Source organism: Chlorocebus sabaeus, chromosome 26 (genome assembly GCF_047675955.1).
Source record: "Chlorocebus sabaeus isolate Y175 chromosome 26, mChlSab1.0.hap1, whole genome shotgun sequence".
Lineage (NCBI taxonomy): Eukaryota > Metazoa > Chordata > Mammalia > Primates > Cercopithecidae > Chlorocebus > Chlorocebus sabaeus.
In genome coordinates this window covers 4,110,167-4,136,664 of record NC_132929.1, presented here as the reverse complement: position 1 = coordinate 4,136,664, position 26,498 = coordinate 4,110,167, and the positions used below count along the sequence as shown (strand labels likewise).

The window sequence follows — 26,498 nt, the reverse complement described above, 5'->3', positions numbered from 1 at the left end:
TTGCAGATTCAGACTGCACAGGCCTGAACAGATCCTCACCAAAGGGCTGGGTAAAAGTCCTGAAACCTCATCTCAATTTCAGATGCCCTCCCACCAATCAGCTGACTCCAAGTGGGGAGCAAAGCCCAGGTCTTGACTTAGATACAAATACTATACACACCCAGATGACGTCACAATCAGCTGTGTCTAAACAGAGCAGAGTTCAGGTGACATCACAGAACAGGCAGAGGCAGTTCAGGATGTATTCTGGTTGCCTTACCCAGCTCTGAAGGCTGTCAGCCTCTTCAGATGTCACTTGCCCTGTGGTAGGAAGTGTAGTAGGCAGCTGGTGCAGTGGCAAGAAGAGAAAGGAAGTTCCCCAAGACAAAGACAACTCAGCAGGTAAAGGGAAATTCCCTAGAGCCCCAGTCATGGGATCAGCCCGCTGGAAGCAGGTGGCATTTCTGGGTAGTTTCTTTCCCTTCCAGTGGCCTGAACAGTTAAGCTTTGGTGTGCTTGTGTGTCTGATTGCCCCATTCATCGGAAACCTGACCGATGGTTTCAGGAACTCTGAGTGTGTCATTCCCCTCTATGTGTCCATGTGTTCTCATCATTTAGCTCCCACTTATAAGTGGGAACATGCAGTATTTGGTTTTCTGTTCCTGTGTTAGCTTGCTAAGGATAATGAACTGAAGCTCCATTCATGTCCCTGCAAAGGACATCATCTTGTTCTTCTTTATAGCTGCATAGTATTCCATGGTGTATATGTACCATATTTTCTTTATACAGTCTATCGTTGAGGGACGATTTAGGTTGATTCCATGTTTTTGCTATTGTGAATAGTGCTGCAGTGAACATATGTGTTCATGTGTCTTTTTAACAGAATCCTTTCTATTTATTTGGACATATACTTAGAAATGGGATTGTTGGGTCAAATGGAAGTTTTGTTTTTAGGTCTTTTAGGAATCACCACACTGTCTTCCACAATGGTTGAAGTAATTTACACTTCCACCAACAGTGTGTAAATGTTCCTTTTTCTCCACAATCTTGCCAGCCTCTGTTATTTATTTGACTATTTGTTATTTGTTATTTTTTGACTTTTTAAAATGGCCATTCTGACTGGTATTAGATGGTATTTCATTTTGGTTTTGATTTGCATTACTCCAATAATGAGTGATGTTGAGAAGATTCAAATAAATGCAGTCAGAAACAACAAGGGTGATATTACCACCAACCCCACAGAAATATAAACAACCATCAGAGAATATTATAAACACCTCCATGGACATAAACTAGAAAATCTAGAAGCAATGGAAAATTCCTGCACAAATACACCCTCCCAAGACTGAACCAGGGAGGAACTGAATCCCTGAACAGACCAAGAATGGCTCTGAAATTGAGGCAGTAATAAATAGTCTCAGTGACAAATGTTTAATATGCCACTTAGAAAAATGTACACATAATTTTGGTCTATTCAGCACATACATTTGTAACAATCACTTTTAGGAAGGATGTTAAAATATTTTTTTTTCTCATTTAGCTTAATATTTTAAAAATATTTTTCTGCTGGCAACTATTTAGGTGTCCATTTTCATTGACATAGTCAATAATTTACCCACCTTTCTATTAAATAATAGTGGATCAACTAATGTGTATTATTTTATACTGAACTTTGGCACTCTTGACATAATTCATATATGAATAGTCATCCGAATGTCTTGGCCAGTGAAGACGGGATTCATCAGCCAAGGTTGAACAGGAATTTGCTCACTTGAAAGCAGCAAGCAATACAAAAGCAAGAAAAGGGTAGAAGAAATTCAGGAGTCCCACAAGCAGATGAGGATTTATTTAGGGCCTGAGAAGGTGCAGGGACCCCTCATAGGGGCCTGTGGACCACCCCAAGCATGGAAATAAAGGAAAATCTTGAGTCCATTCACAGAAATACCAGGCACCTCTCTGCCTCTGAGAAGTACATGAGCCACTTGATAAGCAAGAAGGTAATAGTAAGTTAAAACAGTAGCAAGGAATTGAGAGTCATGAGAATATGGGGTTCCCCATAGAAACTAAAAATCAAAGCTTAACATATGTCCCTGAGTTTTTCAGAAACCTGCGCCTCTACCAAATGGATCCACTGGCACATAGACCTCAGATAAGGGGGATTTATGAAATGACCTCTGCCATTCTTTATTCTGAATTTCTTCCTGAGGGGTCTACAGGATGTTATGTCTATGAGCCAGACTTACCGTTATTTTCTGCTGATCCCAAATTTTCTGACGAATTTTAGTTCTTAAATAATTACAAATCAGAAAATCTTTGAATCTCCCTATGACCTGTAAGCTTCCACTTCAAGATACTTCATCCTTTTAGGCTGAAACTAATGTGTAACCTCAATATATTAATTTACGACTGTGTCTAACCCCTGCCTCTGTGTCTTTAAAATCCCCTACCTGTAAACTGTCTGGTAGTTTTGGTCTTTATTTTATTTTATTTTATCGTTTTATTTTATTTTTGAGACGGAGGTTTGCTCTTGTAGCCCAGGCTGGAGCGCAGTGGCTCCATCTCAGCTCACTGCAACCTCTGCCTCCTGAGTTCAAGTGATTCTCCTGCCTCAGCCTCCTGAGTAGCCAGGATTACAGGTGGGTGCCACCATGCCCAGCTAATTTTTGCATTTTAGTAGAGATGGAGTTTCCCCAGGTTGGTCTCAAACTCCTAACCTCAAGTGATCCGCCCTCCTCAGCCTCCCATAGTGTCGGGATAACAGGTGTTAGCCATCATGCCCGGCCTGTCTGCATGTCTTCTTAAATGTTCTTTGATACTCCCATGCAAACTTCATGATGTTCTCGTGTTTCTCAGATTGTACCATGAATTTATTCTTTCTATCCCATCCCCCTGCCCTTGTTTTTTTGATGCATTCTGTCCTTTAAGTAGTGCATTTAGGACACTGACATTTAGCTGGGTGTGGTGGCTCACGCCTGTAATCCCAGCACTTTGGGAGGCCAAGGTGGGCAGATCACAAGGTCAGGAGATCGAGACCATCCTGGCTAACACCATGAAACCCCGTCTCTACTAAAAATACAAAAAATTAGCCGGGTGTGGCGGTGGGCCCCTGTAGTCCCAGCTGCTGGGGAGGCTGAGGCAGGAGAATGGCATAAACCCGGGAGGCGGAGCTTGCAGTGAGCCAAGATGGCACCACTGCACTCCAGCCTGGGTGACAGAGCGAGACTCCATCTCAAAAAAAAAAAAAAAAAAAAAAAAAAAACCTTGACATTTAAAGTGATTATTGATATAGTTGGATTAAAAATCTACCAAAATTTATTACTAACTTTATTTGTTGATTTGTCTTTGTTCCTATTTTTGTATTTCACTCATTTTCTACCTTTTGTTGTTTTGAGCACTTTATATCAGTTCATCTCATTTCTTAGCATATCTTTTTTTTTTTTTTCCTTTTTAGTGGCTAATCTAGGTAATAATTTTATTCTCAATCTAACAAATAACAGCTTTTTAAACACAATAGTAGTGTGAATATATTTGATTAGGTATGGTTAAATATGTATCATTGTGTGTGTGTATATATATTATATATATACATACAAACGTGCATTTATGCTTAAGTGAATAACTGCAATGAGTGACAGAAGGAAAGAATTAGGGTTATTCTGTTACTGTAAGGTGTTCATACTACATCTTAAGTGATATTGTTACTTGAAAGGGGGCTTGGATTAGTTAGAAATGTGAATTGCAAACTGTAGGGCAGCCTCAGTTCCTTGCTGGCTGTTGAGCGGAGGCTGCATTCAGTTTCTTCCCACGTTGACTTCTCCCACATGGCAGAATGCTCATCAAGGCAAAGAGCTAACAAGACAAAAAAAATCACAAATTTATGTAACATAGTCAATCGTGTGACATCTGATATTCTTGTATTATTGTGTTGCATGAAAGCAAGTCACATTTCATGCCCATAGTCACAGGGAGAGGATTACAATACACGGTCATGCACCCTGGCAGGTGGGGATCACTGGGCACCATCTTAAGATCTACCAGCCACACCAGGTCCTGTCTGATGTGCAGCAGTTTCCCAGTCTTCATTTATCTTGAAGAATCTTAGCCCTTATGAAAAGAACTGGTCAGGTATTTTATAGGAAGCATCACAGTGTGGATTCACCTGATGATTTCTCATTATTTGAATAGAATTATAGACTTATTTTGAACACCTTTATCTTAATTTGAAGGCAATAAAAACTGAACAATATATTATTTAGAAATATAAACCTAGACCTAAAAATAATATAAAAAAGAAATGACAAATAGAAAACTGAAAATAATAGTAACCTTCATGGGGGTAAAAAATGCCATGAAATTGCGGAGATGCATATTTGGGGCATCAACAATATTGATAATATTGTTTGTTACGGTCAGCAGTGAATTTTTAAAAAAGAAAAAACTTTTCTGTTTTACGTTAGCTTTGGACTTACGGAACAGTCGCATAGTCAGCATGGAGAGTTAACATGCAGCCAACACAGAGTTTCCGTTATTATTAACCTCTTATATTAGCATATGGGTATTTGTCACAATGAACACACCAACGTTATGCGTTCTCATTCACTGATACCCGCATATTAATCAGATTTCTTTTTTTCCTACTTAATGTCTGTTTTCTGTTCTAGGATCTCTTCCAGGACAACACATTTAGACATCATGTCTCCTTAAGCTTCTTTTGTCTCTGCAGTTTCTCTGAATGTCCGTGTTTTTCATGGCATTGACATCCTCCATTTGGGATTTCTGTGATTGTTTTTACTAACAATTAGACTGAAGTTGTAGATGTGGAGGAAGAAGAGACAGAGGTGAGTGTAACACTCATTATACCATGGGCATCTATTATCAAAATGCTTTTTATCACTATTGATACTAATTTGAGCACCTAGATGAGGCAGTGTGGGTCCAGTTTCTCCACTGTAAAATTAATTTTTCCCCCTTTCCATGTCGCACTTTTTGAAAAAAACATCACTATGCACAGCGCATACTTAACAAGTGGGGAATTACTCTTCACCTCCTTAGGGCAGAGCTTCTGTGGTATCGTTTGTCTTTCATTACCATAGGCAATGTATCTGTTCTCCAGCATTTATTTTACATTTAATTAATCAATTATTTATATTATATAGAATATTAGGCAAATAATAAATCTTTATTTCCACTGTAATTAGACTAGTTCATTGTATTGTTCAAATTGTTCTCGTGCTGGTCATTACAAGGCCAGTCAGTCAGCTGCTTTACTACTTTGAAATACCCATATTATTGCTATTTGATTTGGTTTGCGTAGTGTGTTGGTTGGTTGTGTTGTTTAACTTTTTCTTACTTTCTGGCACTACAAGGTACTTAATAGTGTTCATACCCTACCATTAACCATTTTCCCCCAAATTCCTAGTTCCTTTTTTGGTGAATCACATTAGAAACAAAGTTCTCGGCAGTGGTGTTCTCATTTCTGCTAGGCGTCTGTTAATTCTATGCTTTGTCATCTGACAGAGCAAAGGATTATATGTATGTATGTAACTGACACTCACATATGAATACACATTTCTACATTTATAGCTATGTAAATTTTAGCATGAATTTTTTTTTTTTTTTTTTTTTGAGACAGAGTCTCGCTCTGTGGCCCAGGCTGGAGCGCAGTGGCGCAATCTCGGCTCACTGCAAGCTCCGCCTCCCAGGTTCACACCATTCTCCTGCCTCAGCCTCCCGAGTAGCTGGGACTACAGGCACCCACCACCACGCCTGGCTAATTTTTTATATTTTTAGTAGAGATGGGGTTTCACTGTGTTAGCCAGGATGGTCTCGATCTCCTGACCTTGTGATCCGCCCACCTCAGCCTCCCAAAGTGCTGGGATTACAGGCGTGAGCCACCGCACCTGGCCAGCATGAATTCTTATTAATGTTTCCAGCACCCATGATTTAATTCAAGACTACATGAATCAATTTCCCCATTCCCACTACTTGTATGTAACCTCCCACACTAGCAGTGAGACAGTTGGCCTCCTTTATGTAATCAATGAGTCCAAAATACATGCAGAGTAGTTTTAGAATTGGTAATTCATACCCCCATGGGAAAGAATGTTTCTAACTAAAGTAGAGAATGTATGTACAAATACTTTGACATTTAAACTAAGAATCTCCTTATTTTTTATATTTCTTAGGTTGGTCCCCTTAGCCCCCAAATGTCTATTTCTTTTTGACAGTATTTTAAATGGAATTGTTTTCTATGTTTTATTTTAGGTTAATTGACAATATATAGAAATACAATTGATTTTTATTGCCCTAGTATACTAAAGTGTTACTGAACTCATTTTTTGGTTCTAATCTTATTTTAGTGATTTCTTTAGGATTTTCTGTACACCAGATTATGTCATTTATGAATAGAGATAGCTTAACTTCATCCTTTTCATTCTAGAAGTCTTATATTTATGTTGCTTGCCTAATTACCCTGGCTTCATGTTCCAGTACAATACTGAATAAAAGTAGCAAGAGCATGTATCCTTGTCCTGTTGCTAATTTTTTGAAGAAATTACTGAAACATTCATAATATGGTATGTTGTTGTGTGAGTTTTTCATAGATACCCTTTATCACTTAAGAAAATTTCCTTCTGTGCCTAATTTGCTCGGCCTTATTATCATGAATGTGTTTTGGATTTTTCAACTGCTTATTCTGTATCTTTAGAGATAATTATGAAGCGTTTGTCCTTCATTCTATTAATATAGTGTATTACACTAATCATTTTTGTGTGTTTAACAAAACATATTTCAGGGACAAATCACTTTGCTCATAATGTATATTTTTATTAGGTTACTGGTTTATTTTGATAGTATTTCCTTCAGAATTTTTGCCTCGGTATCATGGGGCATATTTGTCTGTCATTTTCCTTTCTTGAAATCTCTTTGTCCAGTTGTGCTGTCAGGGAAAACGGGCTTCATGTGGCGCATTGGGAAGTGTTCTCTATTCCTCTGTTTTTATTTTTTTTCCTGAAAGAATAATTAATAAAGGATTGTTATTAATTCTCAAAGGGGTTAGAATAATTCACCAGCGAAGTCATCTCAACCTAGAAAAAAATTGAATCCTACCAACACTAACATGAGCTGGGAAAGGGATCCTTCCCCAGGGGAGGCCTCACTTGAAACCTCAGCCTGGGTCATCTGACCCAGAGAAACTGTTAACTAATGTTTATGTGTGGGTTGGAACACCTAAGCTGTGTGATTATATGTTCTACAGCAATCAATAGGTAATATGACTGACAGTAAATGTAATGAGGGTATCCTGTATTAGATCCTAGAACAGAAAATTACATTAGTGGAAAATCTGACAAAATATTAAGAAACTCTGTATTTTAGTTAATAGTTTTGTACCGCTGTCAGTTTCTGAGTTTTCATACATATATTATGGTTACATAAGTTATTAACATTTCGGGAAGCTATAGATTATATAAAACTGCATTATGTTTGCAACTTTCTGTAAAACTAAAATTATTTTCAAGTAAAAGTTTTCTTAAAATGTATTATTTAGGAACAAAAACAAATACCAATACAGATGGACATAAACAACAAGAATCCTTGGATCAGAGGATGAGTGGAGATGCAGGGAGTGAACGGCACAGTAGCGTGCCTTATTATCCCCTGTTCCTACACAGGGCACCTGCTTCAGAAAGACACCATCAACTCCAGGGACTGTCTTCATTTTCTTCTTGCCCATCATGTGCTCCATTACGCAGTCACCAATTCATACATCAGTAACCACTTTTTCAAAGAAAGGTGCCTGCCCCACATACGTTAGAAGGCCCTATTTTCAGGTACTTTGTGGTCGTGTCTTTGTAGGATCTCACTAAAGACATTTTGGAAGACATGACTTCCAGGCAAGATTGAGAAACACCAGTGATGGGGAACATAAAATTCCCATATTGGGAGTGTTTTCTTAGTTCAGAGATTGTTTTGTTCAAGTTTTAAAGTTTTTTAAAAGCCTTGGAGAATACCCTATGATAATTAAGTTCTCTTTATTATGCAGACTCCATCGTGAATTCGTGGTACCACACAGTCCCCTGACGCTCACATCATGAATTTATTTTGTCCAGTGAGAGGCCCAAAAGCTTCAGCATAAACAATATCATCATGTAGAAGGTTAACTCGGTATGAAAATAAAAGCTTATAATCATGGGGTTGTAGGCTAATTCCTGCTTACAGAGACCTGAAATGAACCTTTAGACACCAGGCATATGAAGGTGAGGCATGTTAGTGATACAGAGTGTGTTGTGCAGAGGTGGAAATAGCCTAATAGAAAAAAGGAAAGACAGCACAGTACAATGCACACCAGCCCACCACATAGCAATCTAAGAGATGGACACGGGCTGAGTGCTGACTCTGCATCTGTGCTGGCTAAACAAAGATCCCCACAGCAGGGAGGACTGTCCCCTCATCCTCCACAGAGCTCCCCGTTCACAGGCCACACCCCTTCACGGGAGAGCACCAGGGCTGTTCCAGGAACGATGCCCACAAAGCTTACTAAGCCGTGGGACTGCACACCACGCTCCCAAGGACATCCACAAAGTCAGGACTCTTTTTGTTTTTCAGACCGTGATCACGGGCTACATTCTCCATACCAACTTCATAGCTCCTGTGAGAAAATAAACTCCTGCATCCAGGAGGCGTGGAGTAAGAGACACAGCTGACTTGACTATATTCCTTACTTCCAAGAAGATTGTAGCAGTAATTCAGGTACTATTATTTGGGGGCATTTATAATTCAATAAACGTCCTTACCTGTCTGAGCTTACAATTCACCCCATAGGAAGGACAGCCTCGTTTATATTGACAATCTTAGGCTGGGCGTGGTGACTCACGCCTGTAATCCCAGCACTTTGGGAGGCTAAGGTGGGCGGATCACGAGGTTAGGAGATGGAGACCATCCTGGCTAACACGGTGAAACCCCGTCTCTACTAAAAATACAAAAAATTAGCTGGGCGTGGTGGCGGGTGCCTGTAATCCCAGCTACTTGGGAGACTGAGGCAGGAGAATCGCTTGAACCCGAGAGGCAGAGGTTGCAGTGAGCTGAGATCATGCCACTGCACTCCAGCTTGGGCAACAGTACGAGACTCTGTCTCAAAAAAAAAAAAAAAATTGACAATCTTAGTACATGGAAGTTTGCTCTTTTCATTTCATTATAAGAGGAGTTTCTACAAGGTAAGTGACTTGTCAAATCCCATTTTTTCTATTCATTTCAATGCATGCATACGTTCTGTTATGTGTGCTGTGAAGACAACATTCATGACCACATTATTTCGGAAAAAAAAAAAATCACCAAGTGGCAGGCCATGAAGGAGATGGAAGTAGCTGTGTATAAGTAGAGACTCATCTCTAGGAGGCAAGAGGGTCAATGAGTTCTGAGTGCCCAGGGTTAAGATAGGAAAGGTGATAGACACAAAACTGTGCTACCATGATATCCCAGGCACAGAGGACACAGGGCTTGGCACTGAGCTCCCAAACACTACCACCACAGCATGGAAGTTATGATTTCTCACAATAAACCAGTAAACCACCTGTGGCCACACTGTACTGAGGCTGGATTGGCCACTAGAATTCTCAAAAAGATGCTATTGAAGACATCTCATTGTCTGACCACATCATGAGGCCTGAACCCAACCCTGTCTCCACCCTTCACTCTGGATAGAGAATACAGTTTAAAAGGAGCATGACTCCTATATTTGAAATTAGGGCTTCCTGTTCACTGAATTGAGCCCTTGTAGAAGCCGAAAAACTCTCAGTGCAAATATGCTCAACATTCTAAATTATAAATTACATGAGTTTCTTCTTCATGCAGTACAGTCTTCAGGGAACACCAAGGCCTGTTTCATTTTCCAAGTATCAACAAGTGGAGTTGACAAGAGAAACAAGTGTTCAGAGCAGAGCATTTTATGGCGACTGTAATGTGCCTGCGCCAGCAGCAACTGCTTACACTGAGATTCACACGACCCTCGTTCATGAGATAGGAAGAATAAAAGGAGAGGGAGAAAAAGATAGTTGATCTAAATGAAGAACTGGATTTGGAAAGCAACTTAGAATAGTCTCTGCTTGTATTTCTGAGATTAAGGCAAACAGTCTCAAGATAAGTATTTCTGTCTTCAGAGAGCTGCGCTCTGCAACTCTGCAAACTTTCAAGTAACACTTTACCATTTCTATCTTCCTTCTCCATGGGATCTTTGAGCCATGATTTATAAAATTACCTCTACATCTATGTTGTATTTTTGTAGTATCTAATATTCTCTTGAGGTCTCTCTTGGGACAATGGCTTCAAATTATAACGCTGCCCAACAGGACTCCAGGAAATTAGTCCTGGAGGTTTACGGTGCACCTTTCATGGGATACTTATTTATCCTGGCAGATGACTCAATGCCTAATTGTCCAGTCCTTGACCAGGCATCCTTCTTACTGTAATTTTTTTATTTCCATAGGTTATTGGGGAACAGGTGGTTTGGGTTACATGAGTAAGTTCTTTAGTGGTGATTTGTGAGATTTTGGTGCACCCATCACCCAAGCAGTATACACTGCACCCTATTTGTAGTTTTTTTTATCCTTCACCCCCTTCCCACCCTTTTCTCCTGAGTCTCCAGAGCCCATTGTGTCATTCTTATGCCTTTGCGTCCTCATAGCTTAGCTCCCACTTACGAGTGAGACCATATGATATTTGGTGTTCTATTCCTGAATTACTTCACTTAGAATAATAGTCTCTAATCTCATTCAGGTCGCTGCAAAAGCCATTAACTCATTCCTTTTTATGGTTGAGTAGTAGTTATACACACACACACACACACATATACACCACAGTGTCTTTATCCACTCATCGATTGATGGGCATTTGGGTTGGATTACTGTAAACTTCTAAAATACTGTCAGATGCCCTTATGGTACTTTTCAGACCTATGACCACTACATTCATATCAAGACAACCACTTTCTAGGAGAACTCTGAATTGGAAAAATGTTAAGTTCAGGTGTGTTGGTCAAGTGAGACACAGAGGAGGTCACTCACCAAAGCAGTGGAAATAACGTAACAGTGTATTTCTTACAGGTGAGGTTCACTGGGCACCATCTTAGGGTCTACCTGACCCATCAGGTATTCTCCAATCTGCAGATTTCTCAGTCTTCACTTATTTTTTGTGAACTTGACTTTTCTGAAAAGTGCAGGTCAGATATTTTGTAGGTTTTCCCACAATATGAATTTCTCATGATTTCTCATGATTAAACTGGGGACATAAATACACTAAACCCGTGCATGTATGTTTTAAGGCAAGAAAATAAACATTACAGATATTAGAAATATAAACATAGAGGTAAATACAATAAACACAAATTAGAGAGTAGCAAATCACAGTAATAGCTACCTTCAGTGATTAAGGAAGATGATGAAGCTAAGGAGATGCACTAAGGGCCATCAAAAATATTGCTCATGTTGTTTTATAAGGTCCGCAGTGACTCTAAAGATGAAGAAACCTTGGAAACTGAAGAATGGTTTCAGGTTTACAGAACAGTTGTAAATGTAGTACATAGAATTTCCATATATCCCGTGAAGTTTCCGTTTTTGTTAAATTCTTACATTAATGTAGGACATTCGTCACAACTGATCAATTTTATGACACTATCATTAACTCCTCTTCATACTTTATTCATTTTTTTTTAAGTTTTCACTTAATGTCCTGTTTCTATTCCAGGATCTCATCCAGGATACCTCATCACAGGTACATGTCATCTCTCCTTACAATTCTCTGACTGTCACAGTTTCTCAGAGTTTCCTTATTTTTGCTGACATTAATATTACTAATGTGGGATTCGTCTGATGTTTCTCTCATGATAAGATGGGATTTGTGGGTTTAGGGGAGGAAGATCACAGAGGGAAAGTGTCATTTTTGTTTATTTAATTTTGAGACAGTGTCTCACTCTCTCACCCAGGCTGGAGTGCAGTGTCATGAGCTTGGCTCACTACAGCCTCCATCTTCTGGGCTTAAGGATCCTCCCTTCTCAGCCTCCAGGGTGGCTGAAGCTACAGGTATGTGCCACCATTCTGGGCTAATTTGTTGTTGTTGTTGTTGTTTGTTAGTTTTTTTTGACAGAGACAAGGTTTCACCATGTTGCCCAGGCCAGGGTCAAACTCCTAGGCTCAAGGGATATTTATTTTTTTTATAGAGATGGGGTCTCAGTGTGGTAGCCAGGCTGGTCTGGGATTACAGGCGTGAGCCACTGTGCCTGGTCAAAAAGTACCATTCTCATCATATCATATCATACTAAGAGTGCAAACTATCAACAAGGATAGACATTCATTATTGGCAGAATGTCTACAAATTTCTTTAAATTTTCACCATAAACATGTGTCTATTCTCTTCCAATTATTTTATGTGTATTAATTTATTCATTTATATATGCATCATTTGTTTATATCATTATCTAAATATGGATATTTATTTTACACTGCATACATGCTATTTCGTTTTGTTTTGTTTTGTTTGAGACAGAGCCTTGCTCTGTTGCCCCGGCTGGAGTGCAATGGCATGATCTCGGCTCATTAAAACCTCTGCCCCTTGGGTTCGAGCAATTCTCGTGCCTCAGCCTCCCAAGCGGCTGGGATTACAGTCATGAGACGCTACACCTGGCTAAGTTTTGTATTTTTAGTAGAGACAGGGTTTCACCATGTTGGCCAGGCTGGTCTCAAACTGCATACCTCAGATGATCCACCCTCCTTGGCCTCCCAAAGTGCTGGGATTACAGGCGTGAGCCACGATGCTTGGACGGTATTTTTTTTTTTAATTGCACACACTGCTCCAGTGTTGGCTAGTGGAAGGTTTTTAAGTTGTCTCTTGTATCATTTTGAAATACCTCCATAATGAAAGTTTGATGTTGTTGTGTGGTCGGTTGGTTTTGTTGTTGTTTGGCATTTTCTTTTGTTCAGTCACTACTATGTGCTCCAGTCTGTGTATTTAATTGTGCTCCAGGCTAATTGGGTAATTTTATAATTTCTACTAATGTTTCCAACACCAGGTAACCTAATCCAGCACCATCTAAATGGATCCACTCATTCTCCTTTGTCTGTAATCTAGCGCTCTCCCTGCCAGCAAGCTGACGTTGTTAATTTAATCATACTTCCTGAACAAGGTATGTTGCTATGTAAGAAAATACAAGTTGAAAAGGTCAAAATACTGTGTAATTCCATTTATATGACTCTCTTGAAAAGGAAAAAGTGTAGTGATAGTAAAGAGTTCAGTGGTAACAAGGGGCTTGGGAGAGAGAAAGGTGAAATCAGTGAACTACCGAAGATTTCTTTTGGGCAGTGGAATTGCTCTCCTCGATACTGTAATGGTGAATACATGATCATGTTTTCCAAATCCTGAAGAACTTTGTAACACAAAGAGTGTACCTAAATTATGCAAATTAAAAACTTTATTTAGTAGATAACAAGTTTGCCTTTTCACAGTATTTTACCTTTTCCAACTTATATTTTTTCACAATGTGCTTTTTAGATTTTTGAAATACACCTCATGGTTTTTAGATTTGCCTTCACCTATTTTTTGTAAGACAGGTGAGTCACAGAACGGGCTTATCCTGAAAGGGTTGTTAGCTTTGTCCAGGAAAGAATTTAAGGACAAGTGGGTGATGTTAGACTGCAATATTTTATTGAATGGTACTGCTCCTAGCAGAGCAGGGCTAACTCTTAAGCAGTGTGTTCAGAGTTGGCAACATATAGGCCTCTTGGCAACTGTATTTATATGCATTCAAGCCCACTTTTAATTATATGCAAATTGAAGGGCAGGTCAATGCAAATTGAGGCAGGAAAGGGACAGTGGCTTCTAGGTTGCCTGCATGGAAAGGGGCAGTAACCTCTGAGTTGTGGCCATGGAATTTGTGAACAGTTATGCAGTTGGTAGGAGTGTCTTATGTGAGTGACAGATGAAGACTGCCAGGGATCACAGTTGCCGCGATGTACTGGCTTCTGCCAGTTTTTTCACTTATCCTGTCTGGAGCAGATCCTGTTTTGGTCATCAAGGTTGTGAAACCAGAAAACAAGTCCTTCCGGTCTCCTACCTCATAATGACAAAAGACACTGGGCATATTTTCATGTGATTTTGGATCTGACTATGGCTGTCTTTTGAGAATTGGCTATTTAAGATTTTGCCATTTTTGATTGGGATATTTGCCTTTTTAATTTTGAATTGTAAGACATTGCATATTCTGGATAATAGACCATTATCACCTGTGAAATTTGCAATTTTCAGATGTTTTCTGCCATTCTTTGGGTGCCTGTTCATATTTGTTGGTGGACTTTAAATTGCAAAAGGTTTTAATTCTAATGAAGTTTAATATTTCTATATTTTCTTCTTTTCTTTTTGAACACTGTTTAACCAGAGACCACAAAGATGTATTCCTATGTTCCTTTTTATGGGTGGGGCCTGTTTAGCTCTTATATTTAGATGGATGATCATTTTGAGTCTGTTATGTTTCTGGTGTGAAGCAAGAGTCTAACTTGCATGTGGAGATGCACTTGCCCCAGAAACATTTGACAATAAAATTTTGCTTCATACCTAATTTATTTGGCCACATTATAAAAGCATTTCACCGTAAATGTAAGGATTCATTTTTGAGCATTATATTCTACTCCATTGATCAATACATATATCCCTATACTAGTACCACAAATCTTGATTACTATTACTTTGTAGTAAGTTTTGAAATCAGGAAGTATGTGTCTACTATGGAAACCCTTTTTGTCCTTCTCAAGAGTATTTTGGCTGCTCAGGATCTATATTATATATAATTTTAGGATGACCTTCTAAATTTAGGGGAAGGTAATGCCACCTGAGGTTTTGAGAGAAGTTGCATTAATTCTATAGATCCATTCGGAAAATACCGCCTAGCTAACAATATTAACCCTTCTAAACAATGAGCATTCAAAGATTTTCTTTTAATTTTGTTCAATATGCATTCTATAGTTTTTAGTGTATATATTTTGCGCTTTATTTGATAAGCTTATTCCTAAGTATTTTTGATGCCATCTCAATTGGAATGGTTTTCTGAGTTTTGTTTTTAGATTGCTAGTATCAAGACATTTAAAATATTTTATATTAACATTATATACTGCACACTTTTTTGAACTCATCTTTAAATTCTAAACATATTTGATTAGAGTCCTTTGGACTTTTAATACATAAGATCATGTCATTTACAAATAGTCAGAGTTTGACTTCCTTTCCATCCTAGAAACATTATATTTATTTTTCTAAATGAATTGCCCTGTCTACATTCTCCAGTACAATGTTGCAAACAAGTGTCAACAGTGGAAATATTTGGCTTGTTTCTAATATCAAATAAATTAGTGAACCTTTCAGATACTTATGATGATATGTGAGTTTTTCACAGATGCTCTTTGAAATGAAGAAAGTTATCTTATCTGCCTAATTTGCTGCATGTTTTTATAATACTGAATCTGGGAATTTTCAAGTGCTTGTTTGACACCTTTACTGTCACCTAATTTTTGTAGGACAGGTGAGTCACAGAATTGGGGTTTTTCCTGAGAGGGTTATTAGCTTTTCATATTAACCTTTGAGATGATTGTATAGTTTTTATTCTTTGTTAATATAGTGTATGACATTAATTGTATCTTATGTTGAACCAAATTTGCGTTCCTGAGGTAAATACCCTTTGCCATAGTGTATAATGCTTTCTACATGTTGCTGATTTCATTTGATAATATTTCCCTGGTGATTTTTGTCTCTATATTTGTAAGGCATATTGGTCTTCATTTTCCTTATTTGAAATGTCTTTGTCTAGTTGTTCAATCAGGGTAAACTAATCCATAATATACAATGGTAAGTGATCTATTTTCTACTTATTTATTATTATTGTATTGTTTTGAAATATTTTTGGTAAATTAGTATTAATTTTAAGTGATTTTAATAACACACCAGTGAGTTCCTGATGAAGGCAGGGAAGTGAATCCTAAGAACAATCATGTGAGTTTGGAAGGAGACCCTTCCCCAGCTGAGCCTCAGCCTGAGCTATCACCTACATCTAGACCGAAGACCCAGAGAAACTGTGAGTAATATGTTTGTGGTTTTGAGCCACTAAGGTATGTAGTAATTTGTTATGCACCAAGTAGTAAGTAATATACCTGACAGTAATTGTTAAGGTGGTATTCTGGATTAGATCCTAGAATAGGTAAGTATATCATTATTAGAAAACCTGGTAAAATATGAAGGAAGTTTATAGATCACTTAAGAGTCTTGAAAAACAGTTAAATTCTGTTTTCATGAATATGCTATGATTATAATAGATATTAGCATTCTAGTTAGCTGAATGGTATATCAAACTGTCTGTACTTACCTATGTGCCTTTGTGTAAATCTGCAGTTATTTCAAAATAAATATGTTTTTAAGATTATTATTTTTTAAAAAAAAAATAGTAAGCAAGTAAAGACATAAGCAAAAAACTTTCGCCTCCAGATACAAGTGGGCATCTAGGGAGAGAATAGCAAACTAACTTTTCTTATCTAGGCAGCATTCGAAACCCAGGCACCACTGCTACAGGAAGGTACCATCAAGCTTCAAGAACTCTTATCCTCCTTCTCCTTCCCCACTACCCAGTCATTAGTGTCAGCATCCACTTCTTCAAAGAAAGATGCCTGTTTTTCACATATCCCAGAAAGCCCCATTTTAGGACACCATTTAGCAGAGTATATTCAGGATCCCACTAACCTTTTCAGAAGACATGACTTCTAGATGATATAAGGGAAGAATAAGAAATTTCAGTGACAGGGAACATAAATCGTATGTCTGCATTCAGGATCATGTTTTCTTGGTATAGGGATTTCTTCTTCAAGTTATCAAAAGATAACTTTACTTTCAAACCTTTCAGAAAACCTGTTCTAATTTAGTTCTCTTCATTCTCCATCCTCCATCAGGAATTGTTCAGGACCATGCACTCTGTTGATACTCACATGGTGGAATTATATTTCTCTTGGCCAACCCTAAAGCCATCAAAATAGCAGGTAAGCAGAGTACAACAAATATTTCTAATAAGTTAGTTTAGGTCAGTCCCTGCTTCCAGAGGCCTGGGAATAAATCTTTACAACAGGTTTTTTCGGCAGGTGAATGCCACTGAGTGATATATACATGTTGTGCACAAGAAGAGAAATCTCAGTAGGCAAAAAAACAAAAAACAAAAAAACAGTGTACAGCATATCTCCAACCCTCCATGCAGTGATCTGAGAGACAGAAACAGGCTGGCTGATGACTCTGCGTGTGTACTGGCTGCCCACTAATTCTCCACACAGCTTCCTATTAAGAGGCATAATAGCAGCAGAATTGTTTTCAGGAACCATGCCTAAAGGCCTCCAAAGCCATGGAACTACATATTGAACTCCCATTGACATCCGCAAATCTTGAATAGCGTGATGTCACAGGCACAGATGACAAAGTGCTGAACACTGAGTCCCCAGACAAACTTTAACTGCATGGAAGATATGATTTCACCGAGTATCCTAAATCAACAGTTTTATAGAGGCTGGCCTGGACACCACAAGTCTACAAAAGGTGCTATTGTAAGCAAACCAAATTTTCAGACCACATCATGAGGCAAACCCAATGCTCTGTCTCCACTCTCTAACCTGATAAGAAGATTGAGTTCAAGGAAGGAATGTCTCATATATGTGGTGGCATGACTTTGTGTTTACTTAATTCAACCTTCCTGGAGTCTAAAACTCTAGGTGAAATTTCAGTCAACCCCCTTAACTATGACTGTATGAGTTTTTTCTTCACTCAGTGTATTCATGAGAGGACACCAAAACCGATTCCAATATCCAAGTACCCAAGGTAGAGTTGACCAGAGTAGCAAGGGGACAGATCAAAATACCTTATAAAGACCATTATGCATTCACTTCTGCAGTGACTAATCATAAAGTGATTTCTGCAGTCACCAGTCATGTGATTAAAAGGACAAATGTAAATGAAGAAAAAGATACACAAATGTTACAGCTGAAAGAATGGACTTTGTAATGAAGTTTACAGGAAGCATTGCTCATATTTCTAAGATTATAGTTTAAAGTTTCAAAATACAGCTTTTCCTAGGTCTTTAGAGAGCTACCATTCCGTGAATTTTTCAGATAACTCTTTACAATTTTCATCTTTGTCCTCAATGGATTTCTTAAACCATGGTTCATAGAACTGTATTTCCATATATGACGTAAGAATTCTAGTACTCCAGTAATAACTCTAATTTGTCTAAAAAATAGCTAGAATATAAATGCCATTTATAGATTTATGTGATAAGATTTAAGCATATTTCCTCAATAACAAACAAGAATATAGCCAATGAGCCACCATAATTTAACTCTGAGAAACGAGCAGTCACAGAGAAAACAGTGTATTCCATTCATCGTAGAGTGCACATTTTCACGTCTATCAAACACAGATGCATCTTGAATTTGATAGCGTTGAAACACTATTGACGAGAAGGCAATCATCATGTGATTGTCCTCGTTTACCTGTGTATGAGCTTGGTCTGTCAACAGACCTCCTGTTGACATTTTTGGGTGATATCATCAACATCCACATCAAATCTTGCATAGGAGGGTTCAGAAGGTTGAAAATATAAACTCGCAGGAGCAACATAGGAATCTCACAGGAAATGCAGCATCACCCAAGCTTCAGATTAGCACAGATGATGATAACATGGGGAACATCATGAGCAAGATGAAATGAAGAGTGATTCAGGAGAGTTGGATCTGGATGAACGAAAATTGAGGAAAACCTTTGTTGGTGTATTTTCCTCATATGTTCCATCCCATGTAATCATAGGAATGACAAAAGACAAGAAAAATATCCACATGTATATGTCTTGAAAACAGCTTTTTTTCCCGATAATTATAATATAATGATGATATTTTTATACAATGTATTTCCACATGATAAAAGTATTAGTTTCATTGTTAGTGGTTTTGTTCTTTTATTCTGATACAGGAAATAGTGACACGTTACAACTGATGCGATCAATATGTGTCACAATTTATTAGAATATTTATTTTTCAGGGTTAGTGTAGGCTTGGTAATATACTACATGCTTTATATGTTATCATTTCATGCAATCCACCTGCCATCTCAGGAAGTAAGCACTATTCCCGCTCCTCTGATCCATTTCCAAGTCTGAGGTAACTCTCGACAGGACAGGCCCGAAGGAACCTTGAGTTTGATTCCATATGCCCCAGAGTCTTTGCTCGTATCAACTACGTAGAATAAGTTTTGTCTTATATGGTAAATGCTTTTCAGGTCTAGTTTCAGACAGCTTAGCCTACCTCGTGGTCTCAAAGTTATTTTCCTGAATTGTGTTCTGTATACTATAAATATTTTTATATTTTTGTCTGTGAACCAACTATAATTTTGTGTGTAATGTCAGGTCATAGGTCAGACTTTCATTTCTCCCTGTGGATATTCAAGACCCTGGAACATTTTAGTAAAAAGCTGTGTTTCCCCCATGCATCAACTTAAATATATGCTTATATATGCATATGTCTGTTTTCATTTTTAAGTTATTGGTTGTTTATTTTATATCTGTGCAAATATCACACTCTTATTATTAAGAGAGTCTATTTAGCCCAAGAATTTTCTCTCTAGAGATTATTCATTTTTTTCTTTTTTAAGAGATAATTTAGTTTGTCACGCCAACTGGGGTACAGTGGCACAAACATAGAACACATTCTCTGTCTGAGCTGCTGAACTCAAGAGATCCTCCCCGCTCAACTTCCTGAGTAGCTGGGACTACAGGTGCAAGCCACCTTGCATGGCTATTTTTTAAATATTTTTGGTAGAGAGAAGGTCTCTCTTTGTTGCCCAGGCTGATCTAGAACTCCTGGCCTCAAGCAATCCACCCTCCTTAGTCTCCCAAAGCATAGGGACTACAAGTGTGATCCACTGTGCCTGGCCCAGGGCCTGTTGTTTTAACCACTGAGCTGCTCTATAATGAGGTGAAAAATGTTCAGACCTGCATGCCTTGCACCTACACCAATACTTTCAGCTGTACCTTGAATAAGGCTGTGGATATACAACTTTAGAACATTGCTATTGACTCTTAAATCTCTAATGTCCTTGTGATCTTAGGCAATCTCCCAACACCACTACCCACTTTATGTATTTAATATCTTTGACAACAGCCAGTGGTGTTGAAAACCTGGAGAGGCGGCCCTGACTGCCTCCTGCCCTGCTATAGATGATCCTGTGAACAGAGTCCCCCTCCAGACCACGCCCAACAAAGGCAGGTTCACAGGGGAGCCTCTGAGCTCAGAGCCTCTCTGGGGGCTCTGCACGCACAAGGACAGCAGCTCCCAGCCTTGGCTGTGGGGTGAGGTAGGGAATTCAAGTCTTTTTAAAAAGGCTGAGTTTGTTCAAAAGTGATTCTGCTTGCTTACCAATGACACCTTAAGACTTTAGATTTTATATTGTGCTATTTCTCCTTTGTTTTGATTTAATTTGTTGTGCAAATGTCTTAAATGCTTGTGTATAAATATTCTGTGTTTTTTTTTGGTCATATAAACATCATCTGAAACCAAATGTTTATTTTCGTATTGTGTATTTAAGGCCTTTATTTTTCTGTTTTAAAAATGCATTTATAATTATTTTTCAATGAACCATATCAACTATTTTCATCTTTACTCCTGTTTCCCTTTCATAAATTGAATGTTAATATCACTTTTATTAGCAATGACAGACGTTACAGATTCTCTGCTTTATGATTTTCCAGAAATTTCCTCTTAAATAGCTCTGGTTAAAAAGAAGGACAGAAACTATTCTGTAAGCCACAAGGCAAAATTGTCCCACATTAAAAAGATCTTCTTATGCTTAAAAAGATCTGTCAAACTTTCTATTCTCTGGCTTAGTTTGCTGTACATGTGAAAGGTTAACAAGGTATTGATTTGTGTGGCAGTAAAGTTAGACTTCACATCTGAACACAAAGAGCAACTTCTTCTTAACTATGCAGGTGTGAACTTCATGATGCTGTTTCATTTTCTCCTTGTACAAAAGATTTAGACATTGACTGGACTCCATAATTCCTTCCACCTCACCTCCATGTACGTGTACGTGACAGTTCTCTGCACAGATCACCCATTCTATTAGATATGAATTATTTTCTTATTTCTGATGAGTGATTATTAAACTCGTTTTTAGTTCTCAGTGATATAAAAAATACCAGTTAGAAAACGTGTACATCATGTGCTGTAATCAGAAAATATTTTTGTTCCATTAGCTTATAAAAAATGAATTTCAATCTTTTATTATCATTTTCATCCAACTTAATAGTCTCAAAAGGTTTTCATACTTGTGCATTTTTTAGATTTTACTTTTGTTGTCTTAATCAAAACTTAGGCAAAGATTGGAGACGTTTGTTCAAGATGTGTGAGACATGAGCAATCAACAGAGCAAAAGCACTGATATTGTATGGGGACTTTTGTTCTATATTAACAGATGGGCAATTGTTCTGCTAGGTATAGCTGCAGTCAAGGTCAATAGGCTTTAATAGTGTAAACAGAAAATTTAATTTACAGATCCTGGTTTTAAAAAAAAAAAAAAGTGCCCCTCATCTGTTATATTATAGTCTGGTACCATTTTGCTACAGAATGTAGGTTCGGCAGTAGCCTCTTGTAAAATCAAATAATAAGCAGAAGGGTGAGAACAAGAAAGTGACTTCATTCCAGATTTTAGCAACGGAGAAGGGCTAGATTCGTATCTCAAGGAGCCACTTCAGTTTTCGTGGCAGAGAGCAGGATTGTAAGGAGAAATTTTGGTATACAGGGCATGCAGAAGGAATGTGGAGGTGCAGGGTCTACATGACTTGCTAGAGGACTTATCTGTAATCATGGGTCATCCACTAGCCTGACCAGCATCATTCAAGACAGAGTCGGGTTGTGGATTAACTGATGTCTTGAAACAATCTGAAGCATGCCTGTTTTGGTTCAACATTGGGTAATTTCGAAGCAAATACATATTTAGATAAGCTGGCAATGCTTGCTGGTGATCTCCCTGGTGGAAAGGACGGAGAGGAAAAGGTTATATTTGCATTTCTTAAGGAGCTAAATAACAGGTGAACATAGAGGGGAAGAAAAAGACAAAGATAATTTTTAGAAAAATAGGGTACTCGGTTACAATTTAACTTAATTTCACTGCATATAGAGAGTAACCCTATACTACATAGCCTGTGGCATGTGCATAGTGAAAAGCAGAGAAAAATATTTTTCTAATGTTAAAGAAACTGGATATTTTTAAGGGAAACCGGTAGAGGTGGAAAACTTCATTGGTTTCTCCTACTTTAGGTGATGAACATGCTCTACTCTTGTAAGTAGAAAGCTATATTTTAATTGTTTTATAGTGCAGTGATTTTACCAGCAACAACTAACCAGGTAACATAGGAAAGACAGGTTGGTGTCTACATAGGGTGATTGAATCTACTTAACACGTCATTTGCTTCGTTTCTAAGCAATAGCCATCCCTTCATCCTTGGACTTGTAAGATCACTGAGTCATGAAAAGCTTTGTCTTTTTGCAGTAGGAAATTAGATGAAAGGGTGAAGGTAAAGTTCATTCAAATTACTTCTCTTCGTATCTTTGCTTTGTGTTTCTGTACCACTCCTGTGAACCATGTCCCAGTGGAAGAATGATGGCACCATAGTCCAGCCTGCGTGGGTGTAGGCACGAGTGCTCTCTCCTGTTCTTACCACTGCACGTGGAGAATGGCTTCGTGAAATTCAGCCGCTTTGTTCCCCAGACTCTCAGTTCCATCTTCTCACTCAGGGTGTTTTCTAGAGTCTATGCCACACCATAGCCTGGAAATTCTCCCCAGGCAGTAACCTGAGGCAATAGTAACCCTTACATCATTGTTTCGCATGTCTCAGATGTCATTGTTGGATGTGCGCTGTCTTGCAGTCCATCATTCCAGATAAAGTGTCCATTTTTACATGTGATAAGCCATATCTGATCCCAATAAATTTTTCCACAACATTTTGTTTCATTCTTCCAGCAGTTACTCTTATCATTACTATACCACCCTGTATGGATCTCGTTGCCCATATGAAGCTGAATAAGGAACAGAGAAAGATGGACAAGTGAGCTGGCCTTTGTATCACTAAAGGGAAAGTCAGATTGGTGAATACTTAATGTCTGTAGTGTCTCCTTGGGAACATTCACTGTATGTCAATGAATCAAAGACGTAGAAGGATCTAAAAGAATAATATCTCCGTCAAACTATTATACACATAAAAGACTTATTTATACTAACTGAAAAAGTCCTTTTAGAATTTTGAATTTACAAGTTTTATTCATATAAAACTGAAAGTGATATTGAAATTATAAATTAAGTAACACACATTTTGGTATTCTGATTATGGTTATTCTGAATTAGCTTTTTACCCAGAGCTATAGAAACCTTAACAACACCCTGTGTACCTGAAGAGATATGGGAAAGGCACACTTTTTCATAAAAAAGAGGCTGTACCATTGTGGGATTTGTACCTTTCTTATTGATACCCATTCTCGTAATTTTTATAATGGTGATCTTAAGAGAAGCTGACGATATAAAATTTCAGGATGTATTCATCCATGTGCTGAAAAGTTGAATCATGTCATGGCTCACGCAAGTCTAGCAGTGACAGTGATGAAAAGCAACAAACAAACAAAAAATCTCACACACATAGTAACACATAGTAAAATTGATGATATGTGGTAACTGATAAAGATTTTGAAATATTCACCAAAGGTGCCATATAAATAGAGCTAAATCTTGGTGAACACGAATGTTTTATTTAAACTAAGAGGGCAACACTGTCCAGAAGAACCAAAGAAGTATGGATAAGCCAAGAGGAGCAGGGCCCCTGAGAGAGTCTCTAGAGTGGATTGAGGATGGGGAGGCTGGAGAAGAAGCTTAGTGGTGGGGGAGGACTCAGGACTCACATCCTGTCATGAGAACAGAAGAGAGCAAAAGAAACGTGGTCATCTTCATGTTCAAACCTACTTCAAATTGAGAGATAGAGTTTCTTTTTTTTTTTTTTTTTTTTTTAAATTTATTTATTATTATTAAACTTCAAGTTGTAGGGTACATGTGCACAACGTGCAGGTTTGCTACATATGTATACTTGTGCCATGTTGGTGTGCTGCCCCCATCAACTCGTCATTTACATCAGGTATAATTCCCAATGCAATCCCTCCCCCCTCCCCCCTCCCTCCCCATGATAGGCCCCGGTGTGTGATGTTCCCCTTCCCGAGTCCAAGTGATCTCATTGTTCAGTTCCCACCTATGAGTGAGAACATGCGGTGTTTGGTTTTCTGTTCTTGTGATAGTTTGCTGAGAATGATGGTTTCCAGCTGCATCCATGTCCCTACAAAGGACACAAACTCATCCTTTTTTATGGCTGCATAGTATTCCATGGTGTATATGTGCCACATTTTCTTAATCCAATCTGTCACTGATGGACATTTGGGTTGATTCCAAGTCTTTGCTATTGTGAATAGTGCTGCAATAAACATACGTGTGCATGTGTCTTTATAGCAGCATAATTTATAATCCTTTGGGTATATACCTAGTAATGGGATGGCTGGGTCATATGGTACATCTAGTTCTAGATCCTTGAGGAATCGCCATACTGTTTTCCATAATGGTTGAACTAGTTTACAATCCCACCAACAGTGTAAAAGTGTTCCTATTTCTCCACATCCTCTCCAGCACCTGTTGTTTCCTGACTTTTGAATGATCGCCATTCTAACTGGTGTGAGATGGTATCTCATTGTGGTTTTGATTTGCATTTCTCTGATGGCCAGTGATGAGCATTTTTTCATGTGTCTGTTGGCTGTATGAATGTCTTCTTTTGAGAAATGTCTGTTCATATCCTTTGCCCACTTTTTGATGGGGTTGTTTGTTTTTTTCTTGTAAATTTGTTGGAGTTCTTTGTAGGTTCTGGATATTAGCCCTTTGTCAGATGAGTAGATTGCAAAAATTTTCTCCCATTCTGTAGGTTGCCTGTTCACTCTGATAGAGTTTCTTGGGAAGTAGACAAGATTATAGGTGAGAGGTGTTTGAGAGGCGTTAAATCCATTGGTGAAATTCAATATGAAGGAGAATCTTCTGTGTTATTCATTGTCCACTACATGTATGGGGCTCACAGGGGAATGACATAGACAACGTTTCCAAAATCTCCAATATTTAAACCTAGTGGGGATTCAGAAAACTTAACAGAAACTAAACTGCAAGTGCGAGAGTTGCGCTTGGGACCTCAGAGGACAGGCATCAGACCTGGGATGAGATGGACAATGAGGGCTTCCAGGAGGAGGATCACTGGAGGAGATGCTGGAGAGTGAGGTGCAGTGAGTCCACCAGACGGGGGAGGGAAAGGGAAGAGGAAGCACAGGCCAGGGCAAGAGAAGAGGACAGTGGACTGGAAGGAACACTGGGATCAGTAATACGTGAGGAGGCAGGAGCAGGAAGGGCAGACCATGGAGGGACTGGTAATGATCCAGGGGCAACTTTTCTCCCCGGACATTACACATGTTCACATGCCTGTCTCTGCACATTCTCTTACATGTTCTTTGATATTCTCATACAAACTTCATGATGTTCTCATGTCTCTGAGATTGTAACATGTGATATATATGAATTTATTCCCATATATGTGTATATATGGGAATATGTGTATTTGTGTATCTTTTTTTTTTTTTTTTTTGAGATGGAAGTTTCTCTCCTGTTGCCCAGGCAGGAGTGCAATGGTACAATCTCAGCTCACTGCACCTCCACCTTCCGGGTTAAAAGGATTCTCCCACCTCAGCCTCCTGAGTAACTGGGATTACAGGCGCCCGCCACCATGCCCAGCTAATTTTTGTATTTTTAGTAGAGATGGGGTTTCACCATGTTGGCCAGGTTGGTCTCAAACTCTTGACCTCAGGTGATCTGCCCGCTCGGCCTCCCAAAGTAAGTGCTGGGATTACAGGTGTGAGTGACTGTGCCCGGCCCCCTTTTATATTTATAGCAATTGTTATCACCCTGAATATTTAGTGGTGGATTGTTTACATTTATATATTTAAAACTTAGTAAATAAAATTACTTCACTTAGTATGCCTTTATTTCATCACGTTTCAAAGCATCTGCTCATTTTAAGGGAGAGTCACGTCTGCAAGCAAGCATTGTGTCAGGGCTATTGTGTTTTCTTTATTAATTTTGGATACTTCTATGTTCTGGAAACTATTAAGCTATCAGTATTCTTTTAAACAATATTGTTGCTTCATCTTTTACTTTGTTTTTACTTATCTTGGAATAGTATGTCTTTTTTGCTGCTTGTTTTCCATTTGATTTTCTCTCATTCTCCTTTCCTATGCTGGAAACTTAGATGATGAAATTTAGTCTTTCTTTCAAACATACGTCTTCAATAGAATCTCCTTTAAACTCTCCTTCTGTTACATCTATTAATTTTGTTAAGTGTTTTT

At 38.4% G+C, this 26,498-nt stretch overlaps 1 long non-coding RNA gene across 16 annotated transcripts in view; it reads left to right on the top strand.

Annotated features, from left to right (window-relative positions):
* Positions 1 to 26,498, top strand: part of LOC119623586 (uncharacterized) — a 406,106-nt gene that overhangs the window by 100,213 nt on the left and 279,395 nt on the right. For 14 of the 16 annotated variants that reach the window (XR_012091421.1, XR_012091423.1, XR_012091418.1 and 11 more), the window contains 7 exons: positions 4,703 to 4,817; positions 8,021 to 8,142; positions 8,584 to 8,727; positions 11,716 to 11,742; positions 11,954 to 12,050; positions 13,037 to 16,084; positions 16,950 to 17,036. This is a non-coding gene — a long non-coding RNA (uncharacterized lncRNA). The remainder of the gene's footprint in view (positions 1 to 4,702; positions 4,818 to 8,020; positions 8,143 to 8,583; positions 8,728 to 11,715; positions 11,743 to 11,953; positions 12,051 to 13,036; positions 16,085 to 16,949; positions 17,037 to 26,498) is intronic. The other 2 variants (XR_012091425.1, XR_012091424.1) reach the window with 2 other exon arrangements.